This window comes from Lissotriton helveticus, chromosome 11 (genome assembly GCF_964261635.1).
Source record: "Lissotriton helveticus chromosome 11, aLisHel1.1, whole genome shotgun sequence".
NCBI lineage: Eukaryota > Metazoa > Chordata > Amphibia > Caudata > Salamandridae > Lissotriton > Lissotriton helveticus.
The window spans coordinates 741,491,873-741,512,241 of NC_136072.1; positions in this window are offsets into that span (position 1 = coordinate 741,491,873).

Below are 20,369 nucleotides of genomic sequence, written 5' to 3' on the forward strand. Positions count from 1 at the left end.
CTTTTCTTTTCTTCGTCTTCTCTATTTCTTTACTTTCTTCTTTTCTGTTCTTCTCTCTGCTTTTCTGGATTCAAGATTGTCCTCAACCTTGAATCTTCTATCTTTTCACTGCCCTCTTCTATTTTTCTCATTTTCTCTTTATTGTACTTCTTATGCATTGCTGAGCATGTTGCTCTTAACTGTTTTTCTAAATTGTTTCGTTCCGTGTAATGACATGGAATGTTAAGGGGTTAATTAATCCCATTAAAAGACAGAGGGTTCTCTCACATTTAGCAAGACTTAAAACTGATGTTGCCCTCCTTCAAGAGACCCATCTTGCTGAGCCGGAGGCTATGAAACTTAAACGCTGTTGGGTGGGTCATGTTCTTTGTTCTCCTACGACATCTAGAAAGAATGGTGTTGTACTGTTAATACATAAAAAGTTAAATGTTTCCTCGATTACTCGTGAATGTGATGTTGATGGCTGTTGGCTCATTGTTAATTTACTCATTGAAAATATCCCACTCACCCTTTTTAATGTGTATGCTCCTACTGGAATTGATAGATCATTTTGGCCTGCTATTTCTTCCAAATTATCTTCCCTTTCTGGAGATTACATACTCCTCGCTGGAGACTGTAATCAGATTGTTGATCCCTTCCTTGACCGACACTCAAAAGTTACTTTTGTTCCCTCTAGAATGCACATGCAGTTTGTGAGCTCCTTTCAAAATAATGCATTGGTAGATATTTGGAGACTATGCAATCCGGATGTTAGAGAATATAGTTTTTTCTCCCCTCCCCATCAATCTCAATCCCGTATTGACCATATCTTTCTCAGCAAGCCCTTATCCCAACACGCCATTCGTTCTGAAATCGGCTCCATTTTACTCTCTGACCATGCCCCAGTTTATGTAGATCTTGATCTACTCCCATTCTCTCCCCACTCGAGCAGATGGCGATTTAATAATGCTTTACTTTTGGAACCCACCTTCTGTACCGAATTTACTGCTTTTGCCAAGGATTTTTTTCTTTTAAACCAAACCCCTGACTCCCCCTTTGTTATGGTTTGGGATTCATTCAAAGCAGCCTCTAGGGGTTTTATTACTAACTTTGTATCTCGACGGAAGAAACTACGAGAGGCCAAGTCGGAGAAAATTTTGGCTGACATTAAAGTTTTAGAACATGCTTATTACGCTTCTAAATCTGATTCCTCCCTTAAGGCTCTTATTGAAGCAAAAATCTCTTTTAATAAATTCACAACAGACGCAGCTTCTAATATTCTGCTAAAGTGTAATTCTAGATACTATGGGGGTAAAAATAAAATGGGGAAGCTCTTGGCCAACTCCGTAAAGATCCGTAAAGAACGCACAAAAATCCAATCTAATAAAACTTCTTCCGGTGATACCACATTTAAGGATAAAGATATTCTCGCTGAATTTGTCAAATTTTATGATACGCTTTATACTCCAGAACAGGTTGCAACATCTGACGATCTCCTTTCCTACTTTCAATCTATTCCATCTCCCTCGGTTTCGCATGTTGACTTTCGCACCTTATAACAGGGCATCTCGCTTTCTGAAATATCCCATGCTGTTTCTAAACTTCATCATGGTAAATCTCCGGGTCCTGATGGTTTCACAATTGAATTTTACAGCCACTTTGCCTCTCTTCTTCTTCCTAAACTCCTACTTTTATTTCAGTCTTTCTCTGCTGCCGGTTCTTCTAGTGGCTCTTTTCAACAAGCCTTAATTTGCTTAATTCCAAAGGAGGATAAAGACCACTCCTTATGCAAAAACTATAGACCAATATCTTTGGTTAACACTGATTACAAGATTCTAGCGAAGATATTAGCATTACGCATGGATCCCCTTTTACCAGATATAATTGGCCCAGAACAATCTGGTTTTGTCAAGGGGCGTCTCTCCTCTGATAATTCCCGGGTTTTTCTTAACATCCTTAGCAAATCTTCTTCCCTCACTCTTCCTTTCGCAGCTATCTCCCTAGATGCGGAGAAGGCCTTTGATAGGATTGGGTGGGATTTCATGTTTCAGGCTTTACGCTGGATTGGTATTCCTCCTAAATTTATCTCTATTATTTCTTTACTTTACTCTAATCCTCAAGCTTCTATTTTTGTTAATGGGATGTCCTCTGATTATTTTTCTTTACATAGGGGGGTTCGACAAGGTTGCCCCTTATCCCCCTTACTTTTCGTTTTAGCCTTGCAACCCTTCCTTACTAAAATTCGTCTCGATGACACTATCTCTGGCTTTCCTTTTGGTTCCCAACAAGTCAAACTGTCGGTTTATGCTGATGATATTCTTTTTTATTGCTCCAACCCTGCTACTTCTATTCCCTCTTTTCTTCAGCAGGTCTCTTCCTTTTCTGCAGTTTCCGCTTATCGTCTGAATGCTGACAAGTGTGAAATTTTACCTTTGAATCCTCTTTGTCTGACACATCTCTTTTCTCGTACAGGTTTTTCATGGCAACCATCCAAAATCAAATACCTGGGTGTATGGTTTGCTCCTTTACTATCTGACACTCTTAAACTGAACTTTGATTATATTCATAAGAAAATGGATACGGCTATCACTCGCTGGCATCCACTCTTTTTGTCCTGGTGGGGTCGACTCAACTCTATAAAGATGATGCTATCCCCTTTGCTTCTTTATACTATTTCTATGCTCCCCTTTCATATTCCTCTCTCTTTCTTTAAGAGGGTTGACTCTTTATTACTAAAATTCCTATGGAACGGTAAACGTCCTCGAGTAGCTCTTGACTCTTTACGTAAGGACAAAGCTCATTCTGGAGTCCGTTTTCCTGATTTCAAACAATATCATCGCGCTTTTTCCCTGAAGCAAACGACTCGCTGGTTTTCATCTGATCTGCCTCATTATCCCCCTGTCTGGCTAAGTATGGAATCCTCTTTCATTTCTCCTTTTACCTTCAATGAATTCATGTCTTTTACATCTTCTTTAACTCGTCTTCGCTCGCCTATTCTTTCACATTCTCGTAATCTCCTTTCTCCCTACTTAACTTCATCCTACCCATCCCTTCTCTCCATTCACGAACAACCGATTTGGAATAACTCTCTTTTCAAAATTCGTAATCGTACCATTTTTTGGAAATCTTGGTACTCTCGAGGAATTTGCTGGATTTCTCAATTACTTTCTCAGAATACGCCACTCTCCTTCCAAGATCTTCAATCTCTTTTCTCTTTGCCTGCTTCTGCCCAAGCGCAATACAATACCCTTTATCCAGTCTTACTTTCTTACTTTCAATCTCTTCCACCTTCCAACGATGTTCCTTTAGATCATAGATCCACTTCCCTTTTATTGGAGACCTCTCCTTCTGCTTCCGCTCTCTATAATTCTTTCCGTTTTTCTACTGACCGATTGAAGTCTCGTGTTGAACTTGCATGGGAGTTGGATTTTTCTCAGAATTGGCCTGTACTTTTTTGGGACAAACTTTGGACTAAACTGCATAAGACCTCTAGAGCTGCTAACACTACTCAAACTTTATTTTTTATTTACCACAGAACTCTATTTACTCCACTTGCTTTGTCCCGTTTTTCACCGGACACTCCCTCTACTTGTTGGTCTTGTCCTTGCCCTTCTGCTGACCTTAAACACATGTTATTTGAATGCCCGCCTACTTCCCAGTTCTGGCAGTTGGTTTGGGGGCAAATACAAAAGATTTTCCATTTTTAGGTTTCCTTTTCATCCTCACTAGTTTTTCTTGGCTCCCTCTCATCAGAACTTCCTCACTCCCCCAATCACCACCCTTTACTTGACCTTTTCATTGCTATAGCCTTTCATCCTATCACTTCTAATTGGAAACAGGCTGCAAATATTTCATATCAGTCTTGGTGGAATGCAGTCTGTTTTAATCATCGATTAGACACCAATTATGTATCTCCCATCTCCCTAGCTATCAAACGTGACCTGACTTGGCTCCCTTTGGTAACATACCTCTCTTCCTCTGCTCCTGTTCATCCCTCTCCTACTCCTGATACAGTTGAAGTTCGCAAACCTCCGTGATTTTCTTATTACCTATTATTTCTATTTAATTGATAATTATAATTATGGTATTTCTTTACACTGTGTTTTTTCTTATTGTATTTATATTCTCATGATATGTTCATAATTCCTCATGCTAGTAATGCTTACTTTTTATGAAATTGTTATTATATTGTTTATTTCTTCCACCCACTTATTGTAACTCTTCTCCTTCATCCCCCTTCCTTCCTCCCCCGCATATTTTTTCTTCCTTAATAAATCAAACTTAAAAAAAAATAAGCTAAGTAATATATTAGAAGAGACAATTAAAGTATTTTCTTCGCCATAGTACGCTTTTACAAGCAAATTGTTCAGGGCTCTATTACAGGTCACAAAAAAAGTTATCTGATCAGTAAACGAAGTATTTTCCACGAAATGTCCAAAAAGCGTGTTATGCTCCAATGAAGCAGCATGCTTACTCAGCACCAAACTTTCAGTCGTCCAGTCATCTGTCATTTTTAATTGATAGTTAGTGATTTTTATCAATCCAGCGCCATATCATCCAAATGCCAAGTGCACAGCTCAGCTTGATAGGTGACTAATAATATTGTGCTCTGACCTTCTGATGTCGAAGTTGTTCATCATTGTAGCAAATGTCTTCAGTAACAACTTCACCCATCATCCCAAATCTTAGTCCCTCTAGCAATAGTGAAGTAAGTTGATGTCACTGCCTTCATGTTCTCTGCTTAAGGATTGATTAATTGATGCTTAGCAAGTGCCATCGTTGATGTCAAGAGGAATATAATATTTAGCTAATTTGAGGTCGGGCTTGTGTGTAAATAACAGGACGGAGAACTGCTTAATTTGAAATCTGCTCAATGGATCTTTCTTTGATTTCAGTGGCTTGGTTAATTTATATTATTCAGGAATTGTGGATAAACCTAAATGTGTATGTTAGGCAAATAAAATGTCATAAAACTACAATGAAACACAATAAAACAATAAACATAATTTCAGAGTAAAATTCAAATTCAATTTTTTGGGGGGAAGGGTTTAATATATATATTAAACTCTTAATATATATATAATATATATTAAAGAGTATGCATTAAGATATGCGTATATATATATATATATATATATATATATATATATATATATATATATATATATATATGTATATATATATATATATATATATGCCGCTCTGTTGCGTCAAGGAACCGGGGCACTCGTGGGCGGGTGCCTGTCGTGGTGACGCCCCACGTCTCAAATTGCCGCTCCGATATCTTTCACTCCAAAAGAAATCCGGCACTCACAGGAGAAGTTTCTAGGTTTGTTTAATGACAGCAAACAAACACTAAGCAGACAAACGCGTTTCGGTTTCCTTCGACACTGACGAAGGAAACCGAAACGCGTTTGTCTGCTTAGTGTTTGTTTGCTGTCATTAAACAAACCTAGAAACTTCTCCTGTGAGTGCCGGATTTCTTTTGGAGTGAAAGATATCGGAGCGGCAATATATATATATATATATATATATATATATATATATATATATATATCACCTACTGGCGGTCGCCAGTAGGTATATATAGTTAGGATTTTTTTGAATAGGGATTTCTGAAAATTCTATGTTGAATAACTTTGGCGTTGATGGACGGAATCGGTTGAAATTCTCAGGAAAATGGCACATTTTGTTTCTGAGCGTCCCCTGAAAGTTTGAGGGGGTTTCGTCAAGCGGGGGCCGGGAAAAAAGGGGGGTCCCAAAATGTGTTTTTAACATTGAGATTTCCATAGGGCGGTTGGACTCACTTTTAGCTCGAACGGCTGAATGGATTTCTATGAAACTTGGCAAAATTGTAGAGACTGTTTGCCCGATGTGCCTTTGCTAGGTCTCAAGATATGTGCTCCAGTGGATTTTGAGAAATTAACGTTCAAAAAATATATATATCTGTGACAGCGTCCCGGTTAGCGCCCCGGTTCGCGTACCAGACGCGTAACGGAACTTCGCGAGGAGAAGCCGACTGTCAACATTCTAAACAGTCCGGTGCGGCCGCCATCTTGTCTCTCGGTAGGATCGAGAGACAAGAGGTGGAAATAAATGAAGGGGGAAATGAATAAAAGGGGGCAAGGTAGACCCCTCCTGACCCCCTAGGATTGATGTGGGGCCTATTGAAGGGCCCCGCGGGGCAAAAACATTTTAAAAAAATGTTTTCGATTTTTTGCGGTGGAAGCGCTACCCGGTACGCGAACCGGGTAGCTTACCGGTAGCGTAACGGGAGTCCGCCATCTTGCATTAAGGTCTAATTTGGACACAAGAGGGATGCTAAACAATGCTGGGATTGTGTAAAAGGGGGCAAGGGAGACATATCCTGACCCCCTAGGTTTTGTGAGGGTGGATGAGGAGACCCATATATGTCTAAAAAAAAAAAAAAAATGTAACATTTTCGCACGGTTAGTGTCCGGTGCGCGAACCGGGTAGCGCTCCGGAAAGCGTAAATGGTGAAAATTAGTAAAAAAAAAGTTACATTTAAAATTTATTTAGAGTGATCATAGTTAGGGTAGCTATGAAAATAGCTTTTGGGTCTGTGGTAGATTTAGGTACTTATAAGTAGGTACCAATACATAGTCTTAAAAACAGGATGAAAATTCTGTTCCCCTCATTTGAGAAGTGCACACCATCTCCTCTGTAGATATCTTGCATGTAGTAACACAAGTTATTGTTGTAGATGGAGCCCATTCCATGGTCTCTCATGTAAGCTGAAACAGACTTATTTACATGCTTCCTCGCTTTCTCAATTTGTGGACAAAATTGGTTGGACCACCTCCATTTCTGTCTTTGGCATATATTTGAATATACCAAGGCAGTTTGTGGAAAAAGTGCCATCAATTGCCCAAAGGTGTCCTTTAAAAGCATTTCCAGACCTACCCCGGTCAAAGTGCCCAAATCATTTCCTCCACAGTGCACTATTATGAGGTCAGGGTTTGGCAAATGCAAAAAGGTTTTCACCAATGGTATCAATTGGTGACATCTCAATCCTCTGTGGCCAATCCAGTTGATATCCACATTTTGTAAATTGAGGTTGTGTAAATTTCTGTTATCAGCATACCTTTGAGCCCAGTGGATGTAACTATGTCCAATAATCCAGACAGAAAACATGGTGAGAGGAGGTTCTGCTGCAGTCAGATGAAGTGTGGGAATGAAATGGCAGTTGAAACAGTAGGAGTTTGTAATGAAAAAAACTGTGGAGTTTCAGTGCTAATGATTCAGTAGCAGTGATTGGTGGATTTTGATTGCTGAAAACAGAAAGTTAGGGTGCATGGATGAGTTCTTTGAAAGATGTAATTTGAATGGTTAAGAAAAAATCATTTTAAAAAACATTGCACTGGATACGCAGGTGTACTGAGAGTTCAGAGTTCAGTTGAAACATTGTTGTGTGAACTTGTAAACATGAGAGGTCTTTCAGGAGGTAGTTGCTATGGAAAAAAGGTAGAAAGGGAAGAGGGGGGAAGGGTGTTGATTTGAAAAAAGTGAGGGAAGAGTTTTGATTGGGTGACATGAGAGATATGTGTGATGAATTACAGCATTTCTGTGCCTTTGTTGGTTGCAGCCTCTGGAGTGCATACCCTTTGCTCTGCTAAAGAAAAATTGGTGTGTGTCTGAGACTGTTTTGAAACTCAAAAAGTATTTGCTAAGGTGAGAAAAGATTAATTTAATTTAGATAGAGACTAGTATGCTTTAGGGAGAAAATTAGGAAGAAAGTTGTGTATTTAAAATGTTGCTTTGTGTCAAGTGTTTTACAAATAGATTGTGTTTCTTTGAGAAATTGTAATTGGAGATAATGTGTAGTATTAGTACTGACAGGGTGTGCTTGTACATAGGAGCTGTGCTGTGTTTTCAAATTATGACTTGAAAATCGTTTTTGAGGAAAAGGAATGCTTTTTTAATTTATGACAAGGAAAAAATGGTGTCTGCTTCTTTAAACAAATATTTCACTTGCCCCATGATTTAGGGAGAATAATTTGCTTACTTGATGTGTTTAAAAACGTTTTTTGAAGTCATTTAGGTTTCTTAATATGTACTGCTAGAGTTTTATAGCCAGCATGGGCCATATTTACAAGGCCTTTGAGCCACTTTCACGTCATTTTCCCCATGTTAAAAGTGACGCAAAAGTGGTGCAAGGGCCTTGTAAATACACCCCATGTGTGTTAGGGCATTGTAAGTCACTTCCCCATGAATCTGGGTGAATAATTTGCTTACTTGATGTGTTTAAAAACGTTTCTTAAAGTCATTTAGGTTTCTTGATATGTACTGCTAGAGTTTCATAGCCAGAATGGGGCATATTTAGAAGGACTTTGAGTCACTTTCACGTTATTTTCCCCATATTAAAAGTGACGTAAAAGTGGTGCAAGGGCCTTGTAAATACACTCTCATGTTTGAGCCACTTTCACGTTATTTTCCCTATGTTAAAAGAGACGCAAAAGTGGTGCAAGGGCCTTGTAAATACGTCCCCATGTGTGTTAGGGCATTTTAAGTCACTTCCCCATGATTTAGGGAGAATAATTTGCTTACTTGATGTGTTTAAAAACGTTTTTTGAAGTCATTTAGGTTTCTTAATATGTACTGCTAGAGTTTTATAGCCAGCATGGGCCATATTTACAAGGCCTTTGAGCCACTTTCACGTCATTTTCCCCATGTTAAAAGTGACGCAAAAGTGGTGCAAGGGCCTTGTAAATACACCCCCATGTGTGTTAGGGCATTTTAAGTCACTTCCCCATGAATCTGGGTGAATAATTTGCTTACTCGATGTGTTTAAAAACGTTTCTTGAAGTCATTTAGGTTTCTTGATATGTACTGCTAGAGTTTCATAGCCAGCATGGGGCATATTTAGAAGGACTTTGAGCCACTTTCACGTTATTTTCCCCATATTAAAAGTGACGTAAAAGTGGTGCAAGGGCCTTGTAAATACACTCTCATGTTTGAGCAACTTTCACGTTATTTTCCCTATGTTAAAAGTGACGCAAAAGTGGTGCAAGGGCCTTGTAAATACGTCCCCATGTGTGTTAGGGCATTTTAAGTCACTTCCCCATGATTTAGGGAGAATAATTTGCTTACTTGATGTGTTTAAAAACGTTTCTTGAAGTCATTTAGGTTTCTTGATATGTACTGCTAGAGTTTCATAGCCAGCATGGGGCGTATTTACAAGGACTTTGAGCCACTTTCACGTTATTTTCCCCATGTTAAAAGTGACGCAAAAGTGGTGCAAGGGCCTTGTAAAATATGCCCTCATGTGCGTTAGGTCATTTTAAGTCACTTCCCATGAATCTGGGTGAATAATTTGCTTACTTGATGTGTTTAAAAACATTTCTTGAAGTTATTTATGTTTCTTGATATGTACTGCTAGAGTTTCATAGCCAGCATGGGGCGTATTTAGAAGGACTTTGAGCCACTTTCACGTTATTTTCCTCATGATAAAAGTGACGCAAAAGTGGTGCAAGGGCCTTGTAAATACCCTCTCATGTTTGAGCCACTTTCACGTTATTTTCCCTATGTTAAAAGGGATGCAAAAGTGGTGCAAGGGCCTTGTAAAATATGCCCTCATGTGTGTTAGGGCATTTTAAGTCACTTCCCCATGAATCTGGGTGAATAATTTGCTTACTTGATGTGTTTAAAAACATTTCTTGAAGTCATTTAGGTTTCTTGATATGTACTGCTAGAGTTTCATAGCCAGCATGGGGCATATTTAGAAGGACTTTGAGCCACTTTCACGTTATTTTCCCCATGTTAAAAGTGACGTAAAAGTGGTGCAAGGGCCTTGTAAATACGCCCCCATGTGTGTTAGGGCATTTTAAGTCACTCCCCCATGAATCTGGGTGAATAATTTGCTTACTTGATGTGTTTAAAAACGTTTCTTGAAGTCATTTAGGTTTCTTGATATGTACTGCTAGAGTTTCATAGCCTGCTTGGGGCATATTTAAAAGGCCTTTGAGTCACTTTGACGTCATTTTCCCCATGTTAATAGTGACGCAAAAGTGGTGCAAGGGCCTTGTAAATACGCCCCCATGTGTGTTAGGGCATTTTAAGTCACTTACCCCATGATTTAGGGAGAATAATTTGCTTACTTGATGTGTTTAAAAACGTTTCTTGAAGTCATTTAGGTTTCTTGATATGTACTGCTAGAGTTTCATAGCCAGCATGGGCCATATTTACAAGGCCTTTGAGCCACGTTCACGTTATTTTCCCCATGTTAAAAGTGACGCAAAAGTGGTGCAAGGGCCTTGTAAATACGCCCTCATACCTCAACTAGTGTGTTAATTGTTTGCCTACTGTTATTGGTTTACTGTTTGGAAATAGTGGTTAATACCTTTTTTTAAAAATATTTACCACAGATTCAACTCAAGATCTTTTGAAAAATTCAAAAATGCCCTCAAGGCAAAGAAAAAGGAAAGAAGCAAAGCGACTTACACCCCACCTTGGTAAACCTTTGCAGCAGTCCTCTACAATAAAAACTTGTCAAGTCATCAAAAAAACTCCGGGTAAGACAACAAAATCTTTTTTAAGAAACATTTGCAGACGAAAAAGTATCACTACAGAACATGTTTTAGTCCAGAAGAAGAGGAAGGAAAGGCCACTCAAAAATGTTACTGCTAGAGCAGGAGATAACTCTGTGCATGGTAGTAGAAGGAAAAATCTGTTTAGGGACATTCGTAGACGAACGTTCCGCAACAGGATAATTGGCAATTTGTTAAAAAATATTAAGAAAGGTCAACAGAAAGTGGCTTTTTATAAGAGAAAGAAAAATGTAGAGAAAATTATTGATCAGGCTTTCGAAATTAAGTGAAAGTTATTCATTTTGATAATCAATAGAATTAGGAAACTAAACAAGGCAATTTATGATTTCAAATCAAATAGTAGATGGAAGAGAACAGTTAATCGTAGTAATTTTTGTGAAGTTTTTTCAGGAGAATGGATTCATAGTTCAAGTTGTGAGGCATTTTTTAATGAGGAGAGTTATTTCCAGGATAATGATTTGGTGCATGCAGTTGACACCAGTGGTCGAGCATATGAGGTGAAAGATGGTTGTCCGGTTGAAAAAGAAAAACTTGTGTCAACAGAGGCAGAAGAGGTGTTAGGTAATGAAGTTTTAGGAAGACGTCCTAAGGGACCAGTGTACACCTGGAAGTGTAGTAGTATTTGTAGTGTGCGACAGGATTCCATCAATTTGCTTTGTGATTTTGTACGGACATTTAATAAGAAAAGTTTAAAACAGAAAATGAAGTTGTTGCAAGAATTAGATCCTTGCAGAGTGAGAGAAGTGACAGGTTTGCATGGTCATTCACTGGCTTGTCTTTCCAGGAGAGTATGCCAGAGTGTTTTTCATCATTTCAGGATGCTAGCAGTGCATCATAATAAAGTGAGGAAATTAGTTAGAATGTTGTATTATGCTAAGAGTCCAGCAATTATGCTTAAACAATTATGCACTGCTCTTTTGCATGGTTCTGAAGTAGATGTGAAGAATATTTGTGAAGAAATTGAGTTTTGTTACTTTGCTAGTAAAGAGAACAATGTTGAAATTGACCCAGTAGAAGAAGGTAATGTGGAAGAGAGTGTACAGATTTCCAGTACAGATAATTTTCTCAAGGAAATTTCCACGTTTACGGTGAAATCAAGTGAGAGGCCTAATTTCACTTGTGTGTGTTGTCGACGGACTTATTATAAGAATCAGACTAAGTTAGTGGATTTATATGCAAAAAGTGAAATGGAAAACAATAGTGAATGGAAGGATTTTGCAACATACTTGATGGTAGAAAATTGTTTTGATTTGGGATCAGATCAACGTATGTGTACTTATTGTTTTAACAAATTAAATCAAAACCGGATGCCTGCTAGAGCGGTTCATAATAATCTGGAATTGGTTGACATTCCTTCTGAACTGAAGGATTTAAATACTTATGAATCTATTTTGATTCAAAGTGTCCATCCTTTTCAGGCTATTGTTAGAATGGAGCCTAAGACAGGGAAATTGCCTCCTTCCGATTTACAGAGAGGATTAAAGGGAAGAGTTGTTTATTTGCCTCTAGATTTGAAGAAAAATATTGATACAATTGGTGTAGACAAAGTGGAAGAGGAACCTCTGGTTATCCTAGTTAATGGGATTCCGACAAAGAGTAAGAAAATCTGGCAAGATTTAGTGGATGTTAGGAAAGTCAAAAAGGCAATGTTGTATTTGATGAAAAACAATGAGTACTACAAGAATGTATGTGTTGCAGAAGACAAACTAAGTGAAGAAGAGGACAGCGATTTGTGTGCTGGACAAATAGAGACAGTAGATGCCTCTAAAAATTAAGAAATATATGAACATTATAGTGTTCATCCTTTGCATTCTAAAGAAGTCATGGGGAATGCTATTGAGTTGTTTCAAATGAAACAAGCCAAAGGAAGTCCCATTAGTGTTTAGGAGGAAAATTTGGAAGCTCGGTGTTTCCCACAGTTATTTCCAACAGGTCGAGGAGGAAGATATGATGAGCGACCTGATCAAATTCCTGCTTCTGAATACCGGACTTTACGATTGTATGCAGAAGATCCTAGGTTTCGTCAATGCATTCCCTATTTGTTTCATCTACTGTATGAAAGTGATCTGTCTGGACTGTCTTATGCAGTGAACCACAACCTGAAAAGTGGTGTACAGCTGCAAAATATCTCGGCAAGGGACTTTATGGATAAAGTCAATGTGCAAGACAGTATTTTGGATTCTCACCTGATTAATCTCATGGCATGTCAGCGTGGTACTAATGAGTATTGGTACCGTCGTCATGGTGACTTAAAATGTATGCTGAGGAACTTAGGAACTCCCACATGGTTCCTCACTCTCAGCTGTGCCGAGTATGGCTGGGAAGACTTACTTGAATTTCTACGAGAGGCAAATGGAAACATTGAAAATATCGAATTCAAGACACCCGGAGAACTGTGCTCTTTGGATCCAGTCAATGTATGCAGGTACTTCAATCATAGATTTGAAGCTATGATGTCTTTCATTACGAACAAGAAAAATCCACCTCTTGGAGAGGTGTTGGATTTCTTCTGGAGAAAGGAGTATCAAGCAAGAGGTGCTCCTCATATACATATGCTGCTATGGATCAAAGATGCACCCAAATTTGGAACAGATCCGGATGACTTAGTGATGAGTTTCATAGAACAGTATTCTACTTGTGCTGTTCCAAACACAAAGGAAGACAAAAGTTTAAGAGAACAAGTTTTACGCTTTCAAAACCATTGTTGTGGAAAGTACTGTCGTCGTAAATTCAGAAACAAGAATAGGTTCTATTCAAAATGTCGTTTTGGGTTTCCACGATCAGTGATATCTAAAGGAAGAGTGAACAATTTGATGTCTTCGCTGCGACATAATGTGATGAGGAAATCACCCAAAAATATATACAATTTAAAAAGAAACGAAGAGTCCAAGTACATCAACGACTACAACCCAGTGATTTTGTCCATGTGGAATGCTAACATGGATATACAGTTTGTGGCTGACAACTGTATGGCTGTGGCTCGGTATGTGACGTCTTATATCACAAAAAAAGAAAAGACAGATCTGAAGGATATGTGGGATGACATTTCACATGAAAAGAGCCTCAGTAAGAAGTTGTACAGTTTCAGTCTAAAGATGTTGTCGCATCGAGAAATCGTGGCATACGAATGTTCTGATCGGTTATCTTCAGCAAGTCTCTATGCCAAATCTAGGAGTATAATTTGGGTGAGTCTGTTAGGATTCCCGTCCCCTATAGTCCTCTTTCTCTTGCCATGTCCAAGGAACCCATGTGACAGGCTAGGTGGGGATATAAGGCTGTTTTTCCCTGCCCTCGGTGCTCGTTATCTAGTCGTGTGGTTCCTGGTCCTTGGCTAGGGGCTATAATTGAACTCTGGGAAATTTGCAGTTTATCACGGGCTCGTGATTTTTCCCTTCTTGTTTTTTGGCTCTTTGGACTCCCCTTCCCTTCTTTAGTTTTTTGGGCGTTTAGTTTTGTACCTTCCTAGGTTTGTTTGTGATCCAGCTTGTTTTTGTCTCTTCGTGATTTGTTGTTTACCTTGTTTGTCTTGTGTGTTTTGGAGTCATTTTATCCCGGCTGGGAACAAGGAGTGGCTGGGGCTCCGGCACTTCTTGTAGGAATCGGTGATCCGGCTGGATTGCCCTTGTGATTCCTGCTTGTTTGTGTCCAAACTCTGCCCCGCACTTCCGCCCCCTTGTGCTTTCCATCCACATCGTTGTGTGGAGGCGGAGTGCGGTTTTGGGCGTTTCCGGGTTCCTGGCAAGTGCACAACGAAGCCAGTGTTGTGCAGTGCATTTTTTCCCTGTTCTGGTCCCCATCTGCGGTACGCGAGGAGAAATCGACCTGGACTGTCCATAACGGAGGTTTTTTTAGTCGTTATCACGACTTTTTCCTCCATATCCCCATTTGCCTCCAAGTCTCCGGACGCGTAATCCCTGCCGCTAAGCCCTTCCCTCCCCTGTTCCCTTTCCTGCCTGCCGGACAGAAAGCACTATCTCCTGGACGGAGCACTCCACCCGGTAACCACCACAGCATTCGAGGGTAAGGAGGAGTGTATAGGGGCGGTGTGTGGGGGTATGATACCAGAAAGAGGGTCTATAGTGTTTATGTCTTCTGTTTTGTGTGGCAGACGGTGAGTTATCCAGTCCCCTGTGGTTACAGCACGTGGAGAACCTTGGTCCTGGCAGAAGGTCCCTGGAAAGAAGACCTAGGATCCCTTGTCTGTCCATCCCTTTCTTCCCGCCCCCTGTCCCTTGCCAATCTGTTGACCCATGGTAATATCTATGGTGTGGGTCACGGAGTGGTAGGTTCAGAGGAACGGGATTATCGTCGCTCCTGCATTGCACGGGCATAGTTGGGCAGGAACCAACAGAATAACGAGCCCACGTATTAATTGTATTGCCTGAGCGACGATGGATGAGGATGTGGGGGCTACGGCAGGTACATCCCCCACTTTACAAGATGTTATGGGTGCTTTGTCTGCCCTACAGAGTCAGATACATGACTTACGACAAGAGAATGTAGCCATGAAGCAAGAGGTTGGGGCACTACTTAGTAGGGAGAAGGGGCAGCTTAGGACTCCTCAGGCTCCGGTGATACATCCAGCCACTTTTCAATATGGTAGTGGGCAGGGATCCGGTGGTGGGGTACCGGTAGCAGTTACTGTGAATACTCCTGTTCCTGTACCATTGGCACCGCCAGAGAGGTTCACAGGGGATAGCGCGGAGTTTGGCACTTTTATGAATCAGTGCCAACTGCACTTTATGTGTAAACCAACTGCTTTCCCCAATGATTCGGCCAAAGTGGCGTTCACGATATCATACTTGGCTGGTACAGCGGCTCAATGGGCTATACCCCTGGTAGACAGGGATGATCAGGTATTGACCAACTATCCTGCATTTAAAGAGTTGATGCGCGGTTTGTTTGCGAAACATGCCTTTATGCAGGCGAGTGACGCAGAACTATTGAAGTTAAGGCAAGGACGACAGGACCTGCTGACGTACATCTCTACCTTTAATCGTTTAGTGTCTGAGACCCATTGGCCCGAGGATAAGAGGACCTCTTTGTTTTATCAGGGATTGTCCGAGGATCTGAAGGACATAGTTTCACAGGTAGTAGACCCCCCAGTTGATTGTGCAGCCTTCATTGATCTAGTGGTCAAGTTGAATCATCCTCTTGCAGAGAGACGGGGGGAGAAGAGTCGTTACCAGATGCCACGGGGAGGGTTTGTGAGGCCTGACAATAAGTCCACGGGAGCTGGAGAGACGAAAGGTGTGTCTGAGCCTATGGAGATAGGCGGAGTAAGAGGGCCTTGGTCTGATGATGAAAAGAAATGCCGCAGAGAAATGGGCCTGTGTTTGTATTGTGGTCAAGGTGGGCACTTTGCCAGAGAATGTCCTGTGAAACCCTCTGGATCTTCTTATGGAAAGAAGGTGGCCTGTTTGTATCACGAAAGGAAGGACCGACAGTATGAGGTGCTCGGAGCGGTAGATAGGGCCCCTAGGCACTTCATTATCAATGCTCATTTGTTGCTTGGCGGAGAGTGTAGAGTGCCAGTATCGGTATTATTAGATTCGGGGCTACAGGGAACTTCCTCGATATCACGCTGGCTGAAAAGCTGAGGGTTCCTTGTTGTGTAAAAGATCAGCCCGAACCTGTGCGGGCAATTGATGGTACCGAATTAACGTCGGGTTCAATCACTAAGAGGACAGTGCCTTTGTGTTTGGTGTGTGAGAACGGACACTCGGAAATGGTGTGTTTTGATCTCATTGATGCTCCTTCTTTCGGGATGGTGTTGGGTGTGCCATGGTTGCAGGAGCACAATCCCAGGATAGATTGGGTACAAAGGCTAGTGTCTCTTGACTCATCGTATTGTCTAAAACACTGTTACAAGGAGGCAGGTGAGAAGGAGATGTCGTTGTCCTGTGCTGTCACTGACATGGATACGGTACCATCACAATATCAGGAGTTTAAGGAAGTGTTTGACGTAGATCAGGCGCAAGGCTTACCCCCTCACAGATCCTTTGACTGTAAGATCGATCTCATTCCTGGGGTGTCCCTCCCTTGTAGCAGGGTGTATGCTCTTTCTGAACCTGAGGAGCTGCACCTTAAGGTGTATCTTGATGAGATGTTGCGTCTGGGATTTATTCGTCCCTCATGTTCGCCCGTTTCTTCGGCGATCTTCTTTATTCCGAAGAAGGAAGGCACTTTGCAGGCATGTGTGGACTATCGAACGCTAAACAAGGCCACAGTAAAGAACAAATATCCGCTTCCACTCATCCCCGTGTTGTTAGATCAGCTCCGCAGTGCAAAAGTGTTCACCAAGTTGGACTTGCGGGGCGCCTACCATCTGGTGCGTGTGCGAGCAGGGGATGAGTGGAAGACGGCATTTAAGACAAAGCATGGCCTGTATGAATACTGTGTAATGCCGTTCGGGCTATGTAATGCGCCGGCGGCATTCCAGTTCTTCATAAATGAGGTACTTCGGGAGTTCTTGGATCGGAGCGTGATTGTCTATCTGGATGACATCCTGATCTTCTCTGAGACAGGGGTCGAGCATCAACGACACGTGATCCAGGTACTGCGCAAATTGCGGGAACATCATTTATACGCAAAGCTAGCGAAGTGTCAGTTTAGCACCACGCAGGTGGAGTTCCTAGGGTTTGTGGTATCTGCCGGAGGGGTTCGGATGGATCCGAGAAAGATCGAGGCCATTACTACCTGGCCTGTTCCAACGTCAGTAAAACATATACAGGTGTTGTTGGGGTTTGCCAATTTTTATAGGCGGTTTATCTCACATTTCTTGGACATCGTGGCCCCCCTGACTCAACTGTTGAGAAAGGGTGTTTCTTTTGAGTGGTCCCCAGAGGCGCAGGGGGCTTTCCAGCGGTTGCTGGGGGTGTTTACATCGGCACCGGTGTTGGTCCACCCTGATCCTGCCTTGCCATTCTTTGTGGAGACGGATGCCTCGTTATGTGCAGTAGGAGGGGTGCTGTCCCAAAGAGTGGTTGAGACAGGTTGTATGCATCCTTTCGCCTATTTTTCTAAGACCTTGCTGCCTGCAGAGCGCAATTATACTGTGGCTGAGAGAGAGCTGTTGGCAGTTAAGCTGTCTTTTGAGGAATGGAGACATTATCTGTGGGGGGCGTGGCACACCGTTACTATCTATACGGATCATAAGAACCTGGAGTTCTTTCGTTCTGCGCGAGCTTTGACACCACGCCAAATGCGATGGGTTCTCTTTTTTAATGAATTTGATTTCATTATTACGTACAGACCAGCAGCACAGCAGGCTAAATCTGATGCCTTGTCACGTATCCATGTAGACCCAAGAGAACTGGGCCAGGGTAGGGAGAGTAGGCCCATGATACCTGAAGACAGAATCATTGGGGCGGTGGATGGGGAGGTGTTTTTGGCATCAGTAAAGGAACAACTACGTAAGATAGATCTCACCCCATGGTTGTCATTGTCCCAAGCATCCGTCCAGGATGGTCTGTTGTATTATGAGGGCCGGTTGTTTGTTCCTCCTACATTGAGAGACCAGGTATTGGAGTGGTGTCATTCGTCTGCCCTGGTGGCACATCCCGGGATACCTAAGACGAAGGAGATGTGTGCGAGGTGGTTTTGGTGGGATACATTGGTTCAGGATGTTCAGGGGTATGTTGCAGCATGTCCAGTATGTGCCATCAGTAAGCCCTCTCATAGTAAGCCATCGGGTCTGTTGCATCCCTTGGAGGTACCTCCTTCTCCCTGGCACACCATTAGCATGGATTTTGTGACCGAGCTTCCTTCTGTTTCTGGATTCACTGCTATTTTGGTTGTGGTTGATTTGTTTACTAAAATGGCTCACTTTATTCCTCTTCCTAAGATCCCTACAGCCAGAGAGATGGCTTTGGTGTTTATGTCCTCTGTAGTGAGGATACATGGGTTGCCATCTGCAGTGGTGACAGACAGGGGGGCTCAGTTTGTTTCTCATTTTTGGAAGGAGTTGTGCTCAGTGTTACGGGTGGACGTCAGATTGTCTTCCGCATATCATCCACAATCTGACGGCCAGACTGAACGGACCAATCAGACCATGGAACAGTACCTTAGGTGTTTAACCTCATCCTTGGCATGTGATTGGGTTACGGCTCTGCCCATTGCTGAGTTTGCGTATAACAACAGTCGGCATTCAGCCTTAGGCATGACTCCCTTCTTTTGTTCATTAGGCTATCATCCCAGGGCGTTGGCCATCCAACCTACAGGGCGTGTACCAGCCATAGATGATGTGTGTAACCGTCTGGGCAAGATATGGGATATCGCCCGGGAGCAGTTGTTGTCAGCTAAGGCTGCTATGAAGTTGCAGGCGGATAAACACCGTGTTCCCGCACCTGGTTATCAAGTTGGTGACCAGGTGTGGTTAGCTACGAAGAACCTGAGGCTCGGGGGATCTCGCAAATTACAACCTAGATATGTGGGACCCTTCCCGATAATACAGATCATTAATTCCGTGGCTATGAAATTAGATCTGCCCGGTGAATATCGGGTTCATCCTGTGTTCCACACGTCCCTGTTGAAGCCCTATGTGCCATCCTCACAGGTATTACCTCCTCCCCCCCCTATAATTGTGGATGGACAGAAGGAGTTTGAGGTCCGGGCCATACTGGACTCGGAAAGACGGAGGGGCCGTCTTTTCTATTTGATCGATTGGAAAGGGTATGCCCCTGAGGACCGTACTTGGGAGCCGGCTGGGGGAGTACACTCACCCCGTCTGGTCCGTTTGTTCCATCGTCAACATCCGTCTAAGCCATGCCCTGTGGGGAGGATTGTTGGGAGGGGGTACTGTTAGGATTCCCGTCCCCTATAGTCCTCTTTCTCTTGCCATGTCCAAGGAACCCATGTGACAGGCTAGGTGGGGATATAAGGCTGTTTTTCCCTGCCCTCGGTGCTCGTTATCTAGTCGTGTGGTTCCTGGTCCTTGGATAGGGGCTATAATTGAACTCTGGGAAATTTGCAGTTTATCACGGGCTCGTGATTTTTCCCTTCTTGTTTTTTGGCTCTTTGGACTCCCCTTCCCTTCTTTAGTTTTTTGGGCGCTTAGTTTTGTACCTTCCTAGGTTTGTTTGTGATCCAGCTTGTTTTTGTCTCTTCGTGATTTGTTGTTTACCTTGTTTGTCTTGTGTGTTTTGGAGTCATTTTATCCCGGCTGGGAACAAGGAGTGGCTGGGGCTCCGGCGCTTCTTGTAGGAATCGGTGATCCGGCTGGATTGCCCTTGTGATTCCTGGTTGTTTGTGTCCAAACTCTGCCCCGCACTTCCGCCCCCTTGTGCTTTCCATCCACATCGTTGTGTGGAGGCGGAGTGCGGTTTTGGGCGTTTCCGGGTTCCTGGCAAGTGCACAACGAAGCCAGTGTTGTGCAGTGCATTTTTTCCCTGTTCTGGTCCCCATCTGCGGTACGCGAGGAGAAATCGACCTGGACTGTCCATAACGGAGGTTTTTTTAGTCGTTATCACAACTTTTTCCTCCATATCCCCATTTGCCTCCAAGTCTCCGGACGCGTAATCCCTGCCGCTAAGCCCTTCCCTCCCCTGTTCCCTTTCCTGCCTGCCGGACAGAAAGCACTATCTCCTGGACGGAGCACTCTACCCGGTAACCACCACAGCATTCGAGGGTAAGGAGGAGTGTATAGGGGCGGTGTGTGGGGGCATGAGAACAGAAAGAGGGTCTATAGTGTTTATGTCTTCTGTTTTGTGTGGCAGACGGTGAGTTATCCAGTCCCCTGTGGTTACAGCACGTGGAGAACCTTGGTCCTGGCAGAAGGTCCCTGGAAAGAAGACCTAGGATCCCTTGTCTGTCCATCCCTTT